Source organism: Halichoeres trimaculatus, unplaced genomic scaffold, assembly GCF_033239565.1.
Source record: "Halichoeres trimaculatus isolate MK-OKI-2021-1 unplaced genomic scaffold, fHalTri1.1 fHalTri1_scaffold_14, whole genome shotgun sequence".
NCBI classification, from domain to species: domain Eukaryota; kingdom Metazoa; phylum Chordata; class Actinopteri; order Labriformes; family Labridae; genus Halichoeres; species Halichoeres trimaculatus.
In genome coordinates, this window is record NW_027437192.1 from 3,070,353 (window position 1) to 3,085,170 (window position 14,818).

General features: G+C 41.5%; 1 protein-coding gene across 2 annotated transcripts in view; it reads right to left on the minus strand.

Moving 5' to 3' along the window:
• Positions 1-14,818, minus strand: part of grin2da (glutamate receptor, ionotropic, N-methyl D-aspartate 2D, a) — a 317,004-nt gene that overhangs the window by 222,502 nt on the left and 79,684 nt on the right. Inside the window, exon 2 of one of the 2 annotated variants that reach the window (XM_074686908.1) lies at positions 7,324-7,371. The exons of the other annotated variant lie outside the window; for it this stretch is intronic. The gene's annotated coding sequence lies outside the window, so the exon portion shown is untranslated. The remainder of the gene's footprint in view (positions 1-7,323; positions 7,372-14,818) is intronic. 2 annotated transcript variants of the gene reach the window in all.

Below are 14,818 nucleotides of genomic sequence, written 5' to 3' on the forward strand. Positions count from 1 at the left end.
AATTCAAAAAGTTGATAATTGATACTTTTTTTGTCCAGTGTACTCACTTACTAAATTATTTGACATTTTTGCAAATTTATAAAAAAAAAAGTAATTTTGTAATTATGGGATTTTTTGTAAAAAAATTAAACTTAAAAAATAAAACATTTATTTTTTTGCACATTTATTACATTTTAAATTTTGGAAATATAGTATTTTTATTAAAAAAAAAATTGAATTAAAGAAATGGTTAAATATTTGCAAATATTTACATTTTGGATATTTATGAAAATTTATACTTTTCAAATAATTTTGAAATGTATTTTATGTTGAAATCATTTAAATTTCAGCAGATTCTTTTAATTTAAAAATTTAATTTAATTTAAAATTTATTTTTTGTAAACATTTGTAATTTTTGCAACTTGAAAAGATTTTTAAAAATATTTTTTCTTGTAATTTTTCAAAGTTTAAAATAAGACAGACATTACACGTACATTTTCCTACATTCCAAAAAAAAAAGAAATTAAAAAAAAAACATTTACTGTAGATTATTATTTACTAGATTTAACTGTGTTTTTTTTTTTTTTTGTTTTGTTTTTTTACACTTTATAGCCCTTCAAGTGATGATAAAGCAGATTTTGTGGCTCCTGAATGACTTTAATCCAGAGAAGCTGAGGCAAAACGGCTCCTATCACAGTAATAGTTGCAGACCCCTGGGCTGGATAAACAGACCAGGAACGAGGGTCTCAGACTGCCAGGAGGCAGAAAAGGACGCCAACAACCAATGACAAAAAGCAGACACCCAAAGAGACTCATCCCACCCTTTGAAAATCACTGTATCCCCCAAATATGTGAGTTCTGGTGATACATATAGCTCTTCATTTCCATCAGTGGCTTCCTCATTGCTTGTTTGCCTCCTGTTACAGTTTTCCTGGGAGAATCTATCTGTGGCTAATGCTCAAGGCCGCCCAGCTCTCAGGGTCAGGAAAGCATATAACCTCCTCGCTGTGATAAGGTGGGCCAATCCTCTTACTGAAGAGTTGATGAAAAACTCTGATCCTAGAGAATTTGTTACAAGGAACCAGCAGAGGAAAGAAGTGCCACTCGAGACAGACTCAACATCAACAACGTCTGTGTCTCTCACATAAAGTTTTAGCTGTGAAAAGCCTCTCTGTTCAGCTCTTCACCTTGTTGGTGAATGATATCACAGAAGAATATGGAGGCACAGTTTCATTGGTCAGTTCTGTCCCAGTATCCAAACTGGAAGCTAGAACTGGATCCATATGGTCGCTTTCACATTACATTTGCAAACACAGATGCCACAATGAACAAAACCGGCTTTACCTCCTCATTACAGCCTCCCTGACTGTCTCCAAAACCCATTGGAATGTCACTTTCACATATTATAATTACCCTTTTGGTTACGACTCTCGCCATCACGCCGCCTCTCTGCCAGGCTGCCAGTGACAGCTGACATATCTCGCCAATATCTTGCCAGCTGTCAGGCTTGGGGCTGTGCGAGCCTGCGGTCTGGCTTCCATGAACGCACTGTGAGCTGATGAATCCCAGCAATATACGTTCAGTTTGTCCCGGGGCAGCGTGATTGGTGTGTAAAAACACAGAGCCTGAGTTTGGTTTTGCATAATTGATGATTGCACGATTCTGCCTCAGAGAAGTGTTGACTGTAACCCAGCCCGACTCCCAGCTGCTGCAGTCGGGGACGTTTTCGATGATAAATCTAACAGGATAATGATAGCTGATTCACTCAGATGAATAATCTTAATTAATGACAATTAAGATCACTGTAGGTTTGGTTTTAATCGTCTGTAAGATCCCGGGGCCGATAAGTGGCTTTTTGAAAAACAGGCTGACGGTTTAATCGGCTCACATTAGCAGATTTTGGTGAGAGAAAAAATACCAGACAAGGATAAATTAACGAGACGTCTTCTCTCAAAGCTGCCAACCAGTATGAAGAGACTGGTTTCACTGGGAAGCTTCCAGTTCTGAGTGGGTCTGACTGTGGATGTGGTGGGTATTACCACCTGAACAGGTTTAGACCACTGGCTTTTTGAAGGTTGGACATAGTCCTTGGGACTTTGGCGAAGGTGGTCTCTCAAGATGTGACTGGACACACTACAGCCACCATCTGGTGAGAATACAGCATTACAACCAGGAAACGGTAAAACAATAACACACTGTCATTTTTAAATAGCATCATCGACCTTTTGACTGCAACTACTATCAAGTCTAATCTTATCAAGGGGCGAGTATTGGCAATAATGTCACGATACGCAACGTGATACTTGGGTCATGATGTAATAGTATCACGATATCACAATATTATGTTATACTGTGCTATTTAATTGAAAAGAACTTTTTAATTTTACTGTTTTTGAAATATTGAAAGTCAGATACGGTGTTTTATACATAAAATTAACTTAAAGACAAAATGCAAGTTTTTCACACACTACTGAGACATTAAAGGAATGCTACAAATAAACTGATAAATGTCAATTGGTGCAAACAATGTTTCTCATAAAAAATCTAATATTGTGTAAAAGAAAAAGTTTCTATGAATATGTTTTTTTTTCTGTTTATAACACTAGCTTAAATTCAAATGAAATAATTTTAAAGCAACTAACCCAAATTAAAAGGAAAAAATTGATGACTAAGGCATCAAAAATGAATTTTTGTTTTTACAAAAATACTGATACTGAGATTTGGAAAGCATTGTGATTTATTGCCGCATGGATATTTTTTTCACACCTCTAGTCTCAGTTGTCATGTCCAATAAACCGAGAGTTTACCAAAGTTTCCTTAAAAGTTATCATTAGTGTAGAACAAGCAGCATACTGCAAACAGGTAAAGCTTTTCCTTCAATGAGGATGAAGCTTGCGTGACTTCCAGGAACTTGGAGAGCAGCAAGAGTTAGCTTTCTGCTAACCAGGTACCTGATGATTAGCTTGTGTTAACATGCCAAGTCAGATGCATGTCTCTAGAGTCTCCTCCACGATGACATAGATGGTGAGTGTGTTCATGTAGTCACAGTTGGAGGCTGTGTGTGTGTGCTGCTGCTGGCACTGAGCCAAGGAGGAGGCGCCCAATTGATTGTTGTATTAACTAAAAAGTAACAAAAATTCCTGCAGACCCTACCTTGAAGTTGAAGTTGAAACAACCACCTGAGGGCCCATTTACATACAGGGACGTTACATACAGATCTTGATCTGGAGTCTCCTGTCCATGCTCTGCGTTCAATTCATCTGCACATTTCCATAAAGCTTAAGGATATGGATCAAATGGAGCAGTACCATCGGAAACCATGGGGGGGCAGTGTTGCTGTTTCTACCTGATACGTAGCTTTAGTGAGACACGAAGAAGAAATAACAACGGAGGAACTTTCACGATGTGTTTAACAAGCTTTCTGACCACTGCCTGCTACAACGCTGCCTCTGTTTTTGCCTTTTATGTCAGAGCTACATTAGCTAGACTCCTTCAAAGTCGCCATGTTTGTTTTTCAGTTTGTTGTTGTCACCAACTTTTGACCCTGGGCTGCCCCCCCTGGTGGATGTATTGGTTAACAGCAATACCAACATTGCTGAAACATGACACCAGGACGATGAAGGGCAAATTTCAAAGAATTCTTTATAATTAAATACGGGACATATATCAAACATTCAGGGCTTGTTAAAAGCAGTAAAGTACATAGAATTATTTGTTTTTTACAGAATTGAGTTAGAGCAAACGGTTGATTTTCTGCAGATTTTCAAAGAGGACGTGTGAGTAAATGAGATGCGGACGGCAGTCTCAGAAAAATCGTCTGGCTTTCCCGCCAGTTTTGGAATGTTGCTGACGTCACATGTGATATATTCAGGGACCGTTGGAAATTTGAGAGTCTGACCATAACGCCACTTTTTGGGATCCAGAAGGTTAAAACAAAGAAGAAGAATTATTGTAACAGTAAAAACAAAGTGTTGCTCAGCTCAGTCACAGCGCTGCTGTAAGAGATCCAAGTTCACAGAAAAGCATCTAAAGCTTTTCTGAGGATGCGTAAACAAAAGTAAATACAGACAAAGAGCCTGTTGGAGTCGTCCTTGCAGTCACTTGAACTAATAAGGCTTTGTTGGCTGAAATAGAGAGATTATTCTCTGACACTGACTCACATTGCAAAGAGGAATAAGCTCAGTGTCTCTGCAAAGTGATGCTAAACATGACTTTGTCGTCTTTGAACTGCCACTTGAGGAAAAGCAGCCAAAAAACAAGCTTGGAAACAGATTTCACACAAACATGAGTTCACTTCAAGCTGTTTGCTAAAGAGAAACTTGCCTCCTGAACAAGGTTTTCTGTTACATCAGACTGTAATTGCACATTTTTTTTGTGTATTTACTGACTTTACCACTTCTCCTGTCCCACCGGTGCCGTTTTTGTTCAGGGACCTGCTCTGTGCCCAGCAGGCCGTGCTGCACCTCAAATATTGACCTCTGCACAGCTCTGATCACGAGTGCTTTGTGGCTTCAGCTAATCTGCTCAGTAACAGCCTGCTGTTTGTGTATGAGCTTCCACCGCCTGGCAGCAACCACTACAGAGTTCATCAAACTTCTGCACAGTCATACTACACTCACAATGGTGAAATCACATCCAGGGAGAAACAGACTAGTGTCATGTAGAGTTATTCTGGATGGTAGAAATGAAAATATGACACCAAAGTAACATCAGCTCTCACTCCCTTGACTGTTTACGTCATTTTTGTATTTGGAGTGGGTCGTTACTTTGAATGGCTCATATGTTGGTTTTGTCTTCAGTGATATTTTAACTATTTTTTCTCCTGTGTTTGTCTGGAGATCCTACATGTAACCATGGCTGTATTGTTTACATGTGAAACCAGCTGTTAGCAGCCTGTAGCATGTCAATGCTAACTGGTGCAAGGCCGGATGTTTCCCCACAAGGTGAGGAGAAGGAGGAGAGGACGACGTGAAAGCTAAGAAGTGACGACATGGACCTGTCCTTCCATCCATCAAAAGTAAGATCTATCTCCAATAAGATGGACGAGCTAGCTGTGCTAACCCAGCAACAGAGGGAATACCAGAAGGCAGAGTAGCACCATGCTATTCACAGACATGGCTAACAGAGCTAACACCAGACACCAACGCCACATTGGAAGAGCTTCACCTGCTGTGAGCAGACAGGATCCAGGAGACAGAGACTGAACAGACTGCTGAAAAAGCTCAGTCCTGGACCCTGTGGAGGTGGAGACTGGCTGACTGGACAATGATGGACAAGCTGTCAGCATCTATTTTCTTATGGAGCTTTTTACACTTTCTATACACTTTCTTACTTTTGTTTTATTGATTGCTGCTGTGATTCCTCTTGAATTTCACCTCAGGGATGAATAAAGTAATAATAATAATGATAATAATACATTTTATTTGGAGGCACCTTTCATGACACCCAAGGCCACCTTACAATTCTATTTAACTAAAAACAGCAACCAACGAACAAAATCGACATTTTTTAAAATCCCCCCCTACAAAAAGCTCATGTTGATCCAAATATCACAAATGCTGATGTTTGACTTTTCTCTTCAGTTTTTTTTCCTCTAGAAAACAACACATGACAAAACATCAACCATCTGCAAATTAAGGCTCACCAACAAATCCCAAGGCTGAAAAGTTTTACAAATTAGCCACAACAGTATTGTCTTTGTGTTTGCATACTGCTCTGTTTTTTCTTGTGGTTAGGCTTTGATATCTGTGACGGGTTGATTTTTAAAAACACCTTTTTTTACCCCTGATCTGTCAACAGGTCTGAGAGGCTTCAGTTATACTCAGTGCGTTGACTCACATTGGATATGCATCTGAAACAGATCAAATATGCAAGAATTCTGTTTATGACAGGAAGCAAGACTAGGGTGGCCATTTAGACTATCCCCTATTTTTTACATCAAGTGTATGTTCTCAACTCTCAAAAGTCAAATTGCTATAGCACCAAGGGACACAACATCATAACTTTCTAAAACTTTTCTGAGCGAGCCGTTTTTGTTGGTTTTATATCATGACATATGTCGCCTCACATCACACTGACTTCCATGCGTGGTGGAGAAATACTGGATCAAGTTCCCAAAACACTCGCTGTAAATCACCCTGCACTGGTGTTGATGTAAAAAAAAAAACAAGTTTCTGGCTCTTTTTTTTCAGAAGATTCACGTTTCTCCACCAAAATCTGCATTTTGGTTTTTGAGGCTTTTACCTTCGTTTTTGTGTCAGTAGGCGGAGGTAAGGAGGACTCAGGTGACAAGTTGATGAACTCCTGACGCCACTTATTTGTTTTAACATTTATGTTGACTTACAACAGACACATGCAATGGTTATGGCCCTCTTTCAGATATTGGATAAAAGTCATGTTTCCAGAAAGGAGGATGGCTTCACTTCAGAGAGCAAGAGACGATCAAACGCGGGACATCGTCTTCATTTGCAGGAAGTGGGAAAAATGATTAAAAATGCTGTGCAGTCCCGCACAAAGCAGGACTCCTGGTCACCCTGAGTAAGACACTGACCCAACATTAAATAGGGATGTAAGACAATATCTGCATGTTGATATCGCCTTAGAAATAAACTGTCTGCTGGTATTTGCCTTTTGTTAAAAGCAAATCTGCACAAGGAATGAATTTCAAAAAAACAAATGTGCTACTTCCAATACTGATAAAGACAAAGTATATAAATATATCTGTACTAGTAATCTGCTGAATGAGTTGTAAAATATTGGCAAAAAATCATGCATCTCTAAAATTAAAGACAACCCAAGCAGAGACTAACAGACTAAAGTCAAACTAAAGTCCTACAGGTTATTCATCAACGGAGGCAGAGTTTTAAAGCTTGTTATGTCATTTAATTTTTTTTTTTGACTATTTAGGAATATTGGATCCTATAGAGCATGCCTAATTGCATGGTCTCAGTGTGGACAGTTACTCTGCTCAGTGTTAAAACAGCACACACACACTCATCCACTGAGGAAAACACCGGATGCAACAGCCCCAGACTCTCCTAGGCTATAAAATCAACACACACACACACTCACTCACACACACCCACACACACCCACACACACCCTTCAGCTGCAGAATGCATAGCGCTTAGTAAGCAGCCCGTACGGCTCATTCGCTGATGCAGCTGTTTCTGAATCTGCATGCATGTGTGTGTGTGTGTGAGTGTGTGGAGATATATATGACAGTAAAACAAACTTAACTGAGCCTTTATGCTATTGACAAACCAATAAAACAAGGGACAGAGGAAAGGAGGGGGGAGAAAAGGAGGGAGGAGGGATCTTTGTATAGAAATCGATCACACTCACCACTTCTGACCTTTGACAGCCTATTGGGTTTGAAGACGTGTTGACTTCCTGTAAGAGATGTCGCAAAAGCCATTTAGGTAATTGATGGATATTGATGGTTTGATAAAAACAGTGACTCACAGCTGAAACTTCAACTATCTCTCCGTCTCACTGGCTTCTGTTACGGTTTTTATTTTCATTCACATCTCCACTCGAATAGTCAAACATGAACAGCATCCAGAAACCTTGGAAGCAGCCTGCAGGCCAGAACAGATTCATCATTTTCTGCTTTTGTTTATTGGCAGGGGAAGAGGGGATCGGCTGTTATTTGGGAAGCTGATCTTGCGTGACAGTTCAATATTAAATCCTCTGAGAGGCACATTATTTCTATGGTTGGATTCCTTCCTGAAGCAAACGTTGACTGGAGAGAATCAAGAGACTGGAGTTTTGTTACAGCAAAAATGGATCAAGACACCTTAAAGGTGCAGAGTTCACAAACCCTGAGGGGGATAATCTGAAAGGATTGGCTGAGAAAAGCCTGGAAATCCCTCCGCTCTGTGCTCCAGCCTCTAATAATGGGATTGGGGTGTTTGCAGTCTTTGAGGGCCTTTTGGTCTCAGTCTGTGGTCATTCAGCAATGCCGTGACGCTGAGGATCTCCACAGATCATTTTCATGGATGTAGCAGTGCGACCTCCCTCACCTCCTCCTCTTCTGCTACTTCCAAGACACAAGGTCAAGAAATTTCAGGTTTTGAAGCGAAAGCTCCACAGTAATCCCCTCATACTCTGAGCGTAACTCAAAGAGACTCTGTGATTCCTGGACTTTTCCATCTCTATGAATCTAAGACGACGGTTTCCTATTTCTCTTCAGCGTCAGAGTGTTTGTGCTGCAGGTGCTCAGGCTGGAGCTGAGACAGCTGAATCCTTGACCCTCCACTGCTGCATGATGATCCATCTCTGTCTGCACTAACAGCAACGTCACTGCCAGGCTCAGACAGGCACAGTCCGGATGGCGACTCACACACTCACATACACTCACACACACACACCTTTACATCTTTACAGTGAGCAAACACGAGCACAGACTGACATCAGGAGCGCTGTGAAAACTGGGAAATCAAACAATTCAGGATTTGAAATTGTGACAAAGACGTTGAGCTGTGGACATTTGAATTACACACACATAGTTTCTAACTGAGAAGTGACTCAGACTTTAAAATATGCTCAAATAATTGCCTCTGCAGAGTGAGTTGTAACTGTAGAGCTGCTGCATGCTCCACCTCTCTTTCTGTCCCGTTTTCATGATCGCACAGAGGAATAAAGAGAGAAAAATGAATGTATGACAAAAGGTAATGATGGGAGACCCAGGACGAGAAGGCTGTTGGGGCTGAAGCTCACCCTCATCAAGTTAGACTGCATGCTCTACCTCCAGCTACCTCAGCATTTTAGTGAGGAAAGAGCGTAAGGAAAGAGAGCACAGACAAAGTGTCTAAAGAAGATGTAGGAAATAGGACAGAGCTATTTTTGCAATCTTTTGGGCTTCAGCTCATCCACACCAAGTAAGACTGCATGCTCTACCTCCACCTGTCTCAGCATTTCAATTTAAAAAGAGAGAGACAAGACAAAGTGTCTGATTAAGAGTCATAGGTAGGAGGACAGAGGGGACAGGACTTGTACAAGCTTGGGCACTTTCTTTCATCAGGCTGTATGCTCTACCTCCCACTACCTCAGTATTAAAGTAAAAAGGGAGCACAGAAAGAGAAAGCACAGGCAAAGTGTCTGAAGAAGATGTAGTGAAGAGGACGGAGCTTGTTTTGAAGTTTGTTTGGGCTTGAGCGCATCCACACCAAGTAAGACTGCATGCTCTACCACCCCCTGCCTCAACATTTCAATTAAGAAAGAGAGAGAGAAGACAAAGTGTCTTATAAAGAGTTGCAAGTAGGAGAACAGAGGGGACAGGACTTGTACAAGCTTGGGCACTTTCCTTTGTCAGGCTGTATGCTCTACCTTCACCTACCTCAGCATAACAGTAAAAAGGGAGAGTAGAGAGAGAAAGCACAGACAAAGTGACTAAAGGAGAAGTAGGAAATAGGACAGAGCTAGTTTTGTGGCTTGTTTTGGCTTGAGCTCATCTTAACCAAGTTAGACTGCATGCCCCCCCCCCCCCCCCCCCCCCCCCCCCCCCCCCCCCCCCCCGCTTTAGCATTTCAATTAGGAAAGCGAGAGACATGACAAAGTGTCTTTTAAACAGCTGTAAGTAAGAGTACAGGACTTGTAGAAGCTTGGGCATTTCCCTTCTTCAGGCTGCATTCTCTACCTCCCACATTTTATAGAAAAAAAAGTGAAGGGCAAGAGGTAAGAACAAACGGACCTAGTTTTGCAATTTTGGGGGGCTTAAGGGCATCCACACCAAGTAAGACTGCATGCTCTACCTCCCCCTGCCTCAGTATTTCAATCAGTAAATAGAGAAACAAGACAAAGTGTCTTTTAAAGAGTTGAAAGTAAGAGGACAGGAAGGACAGGGCTTGTACAAAGTTCGCACTTTTCTTGATGCTCTACCTTCCCCTACCTCAGTATTTCAGCAAAGAGTGAATGTAGAGAGAGGAAGTACAGACAAAGTGTCTAAAGAAGATGTAGGAAGAAGGACAAAGCTAGTTTTGTAGCTTGATTGGGATTAAGCTCTTCCTCAACAAGTTAGACTGCATGCTGTACCTCCCCCTGCCTCAGCATAAAGAGAGAAACCAGACCATGAGTCTTTTAAAGAGATGAATGAAAGAGGACAGCACTGGTACAAGCTTGGGCACTTTCCTTTGCCTGGCTTTATACTCTACCTCCCACATTTTAATGAAGAAAGAGAAAAGCAGCTTGTATGAGCTTGGGCTCATCCGCACCAATTGAGACTGCATGTTCTACTTCCCCCGGCCTCAGCATTTTAATAAGGTAAGAGAGAGACAAGACAAAGTGTCTTCTAAAGAGTTGAAAATAAGGGGAAAGGGAGGACAGGGCTTGTGCAAGCTTGTTCGAGCCTAGGCACTTTCCTTAGTCAGGCTGTATGCTCTACCTTTCACATTTTATGAAGAAAGAACAAAGGGAAACAAAGAACAGACAAGGAGTCTTGTAGAAAAGAGAAAGCAGAATCTTGGTGAGAAGCTTGTTTGGGCTAAAGTTCACCACTGCCATGTTGGGCTGCACACCCTACCTTCTCTATTTTCAAGTGTAAGGCATGTAGGTAGAAAAGAGGAAAAACAAAGAAGAGTTTTGAGTAAGAGGACAGGGAGCTTGGACACCAGCTGCGACACTTTTGTGTTTCAGGCTGTATGCTCTACCTTCCACATTTTAATGAAAAAAAAAAGCGAAAGCAGAGAAAAACGGACAGAGCTAGCTTTGCAGCTTGTTTGGTCTTAAGCTTGTTCCTACTAAGTTTAACTGCATGCTCTACCTCCCCAGTGCCTCAGCATTTCAATCAAGAAAGAGAGGGACATGACAAAGTGTCTTTTAAAAAGTTGTAGGACATGGGAAGGGGAGGACAGGGCTTGTACAAGCTTGGGCACTTTCCTTCTTTAGGCTGTATGCTCTACCTTCCACAATTTAATGAAGAAATAGCAAAGGGAACAATAGAACTGACAAAGTCTTGCAACGTCTTGTTGAAAATAAGAAAGAGAAGGCAAAGTCTTTGTGAGAAGCTTGTTTGGGCTTAAGTACACCCCTACCATGTTGGGCTGCACACCCTACCTTCCCCAGTTTAAATAGGAAACCATGTATGGAGAGAAAGAAGACAGTGTGTATTTAAAGGGTCATCTGCAAGACACAGGAGAGATTGCCAGAGCTTGTACAAGCCTGAGCGCTTTCCTGCCAGGTCAGGCTGTATGCCCTACCTCCCACATCCAGGGAGGAAAGTGCAAAGAGGAAGAGAGAAGAGGCAAAATGTCTAAAAAAAGAAGAAATTAAGGAGGATAGAGAAGGTAGAGTCAGGGTAAAAGACCTGTTTGGGCTGTACACTCTACCTACCCTACCTTTGCTATTTAAATGAAGGGAGAGTGGGGTTAAGGAGTGAGCAGACGAGTTGTTGTAGATTATTTGGCCCAGTGGAAACATATTGCTTTTGTTAAAAGGCCGGCTCTGAGATGCTGGTCGTGTCATGAATCTGCTAAACTTTGATCTTAGATCATTTTTGTGCTTCAGACCCTGAGATTAGATTTTGTGAACAGATGTACGATCCGTTCTCTTTGGGAAACTCCAAAATACTCTGAAATTCTCAAAGAGCAGGCATTAGCAGATTATACTTTGAGAAATTTTGACACTGCTCTGTTCAGAAACCCCAGCTCTCTGTCAAAAGGAATAACATACCGACACACATTAAGCAGACATCACATTTCACGAGGCGAGTGTATGATGGCAGTCAAAGGACGGGGAGGAAAAGAAGCTCTGGTTTAGCCACCCCGCTGCAGTCCAAAGCTCCCTGCCATGACTGCAGGCAGTTCGACAGACAGAGCCAGAGACACATGACGCCCAGGCCCGAGCCGACGCGCCCAGACGCTGTGATCGTATCCAGTGCTTCTCCCAGCGAGCCTGTCGACACGCTGGCAGACGCCCTGCTCTCATCCAAAAGAGCAATAGGAGCTGTCTGCCCTGTCTCACTGCCTGCCTGACTGCCAGCACACACACACACACACACACACACTGAAATATAATTCACACACTCAGGCAGGCATGAATGGACAGATAGAGAAATGAGGAAGTAAAGACTCAGTTCAGGATGTTAGAAGTGTCAGATTTAGCATCCTGCTAATACGATCATTACAGAGACTTCTGACCGCCTTCATGTTAGACGTTAATTAAAGTCACACGCGTGCTCAACAGATTATTAGTCAGGGCTGTTTCATGGCTACATGCTCTAATCTCTGTTTACAGATTATACAATGTAGGGTCAGATCTGGATTTTCTGGGTCTGGATTTAAGGGACTTTGAACGTGGCATGGTTGTTGGTCTGAGTATTTCAGAAACTGCTGAGCTACTGGGATTTTAACCCACAACCATCTCTAGGGTTTACAGAGAATGGTCCCAAAAAGAGAAAATATCCAGTGAGCAGCAGTTCTGTGGGACAAAATGCCTTGTTGATGCCAGAGGTCAGAGGAGAATGGACAGACTGGTTGGAGCTGATAGAAAGGCAACAGTAACTCAAATAACCACTGGTTACAACCGAGGTCTGCAGAAGAGCATCTCTGAACACACAACACGTCCAACCTTGAGGCAGATGGGCTACAGCAGCAGAAGACCACACCGGGTGACCCTCCTGTCAGCTAAGAACAGGAAACTGAGGCTACAATTCACACAGCAACACCAAAACTGGACAATAGAAGATTGGAGAAACGTTGCCTGGTCTGATGAGTCTGGATTTCTGCTCCACATTCAGATGGTAGGGTCAGAATTTGGCCTCAACAACATGAATTCATGGATCCATCCTGCCTTGTATCAACGGTTCAGGCTGCTGCTGCTGGTGTAATGGTGTGGGGGAGATTTTCTTGGCTCACTTTGGGCCCCTTAGTACCAACTGAGCATGGTTTAAAGTCCACAAAAAGAAAAAAAAAAAAAAAAAAAGGGAAAAAAAAGGGGGAAAAAAGAGAACAAAGGAAAACCAAGGGGGCACGAAAGAAAAAAAAGAAAGAAAAATGGAAAAGGGGGAAAAAATAAATAAAAAAAGGAAAAAATAAAAAATAAGAAAGAAAAAAAGGGGAAATAAGAAGAAAAGGGAAAAAAAACAGTAAAAAAGAAAAAAAAGAAAAAAGAGAAAAGAAATAAAATGGAAAAATGAAGAAAAAAGAGAAAAAGGGGGAAAAAAGAAAAAAAGAAAGAAAATGGAAAAAAGAAAAAAAAAAGAAAAAAGAGAAAAAAGAAAAAAAGAGAAAAAAGAAAAGGAAAAAAGAAAAAAGAGAAAAAAAATTATAAAAAAGAGACAAAATAAAATAAAATAAAATAAAAAAGTCCACAGCCTACTTGAGTATTGTTGCTGACCATGTCCATCCCTTTATGAGCACAGTGTACCCATCTTCTGATGGCTACTTCCAGCAGGATAACGCTCCATGTCATAAAGCTGGAATCATCTCAGACTGCTTTCTTCAACATGACAATGAGTTCCCTGTACTCAAATGGCCTCCACAGTCCCCAGATCTCAATCCAATAGAGCACCTTTGGGATGTGGTGGAACGGGAGATTCTCATCATGGATGTTCAGACGACAAATCTGCAGCAACTGTGTGATGCTATCATGTCAATATGGAGGAAACTCTCTGAGGAAGGTTTCCAGGACCTTGTTTAATCTATGCCACCAAGGATTAAGGGGGTCCAACCCGGGACTAGCAAGGTGTAGCTAATAAAGTGGCCGGTGATTGTATATGAACTATAGTCTCCCTAGCTTCTATTGATGATTTATTTTCTGTCTCTGAGCCAGTTAATCATCAGATCCAAGCTGATTGGACAGTATGAAAAATAGTTATATAAATAAATAAATCTGCAGTTTTTGACTCCATTTGCAGCATTTCTGGAAATCCACCCTCGGAAATTAAACACTGTGCTAATTTGCAATGCTAATGATGCTAACCAGATCTGCAGCCTGTCATAGCCTGGAGATACAGCCTGTCAGAATACACACCACGAGATTTACTGTCCACGCTCCAACACTCTCATTCTATGCACTGTCACACACACTCTCACACACACACACACACACACAGCCTGTAACTCTGCGGAGAGGGACAGCCATCACGGCTGCTGTGTGCTGCAGGAGCAGAGGGAAACATGCCATCATCCATCATCCGGCTCTTTGACCCTCAAACGTCAGCAGCCCCCCCCCAGCCCTCCTCCTTAATGATGTACCAAGAAAAGTCCACAATCACACACAGAAGGTCACACACCCGTTTACAAATTACACACACACACACACACACACACACACACACACACACACACACACACACACGCACAAACTCATGGACAAAATTCAATTTTGTCAAAGCAATCTGCTTTTCACGGAGGTTTACGGCACACGTCTTCGCCATAAATGGAAATTTCATGCAGTTAAAGGAGTCGTCGCCTCGTTTCAAAAAGCACAAAGTGACGTTTCTGACCCATTACCTTAATTTTCTGAATCTTCATTTTTTGATCGAGACTTTACGTCCTTTTTTGAACAGTTCCTTCGAAGAGTTTTAAGTGACATTTGAAGGCCTCTGAATTTGAAACACTTAATCTAAAAATAAACCAAACAAACATCAAACTAGCAGCAGAGTTTATCAGGTTATAAACACTAATAATATCACATTTGCTCACACTGGGACGTGAAATGTTCAGAGCTGCTGAAGCGATATTAAAACACTTGACACATTTTTATTAAATCACCCACTGAGACCTCTAACAACTGAGACAATTCACACGCCGCTGTTATCGAGTTAAAGCCGACTCACTTGTTTATGTTTTTCATTTGCTTCCAGTTTGCAGAGTGGATGGAAACGTTGGGTGAGGAA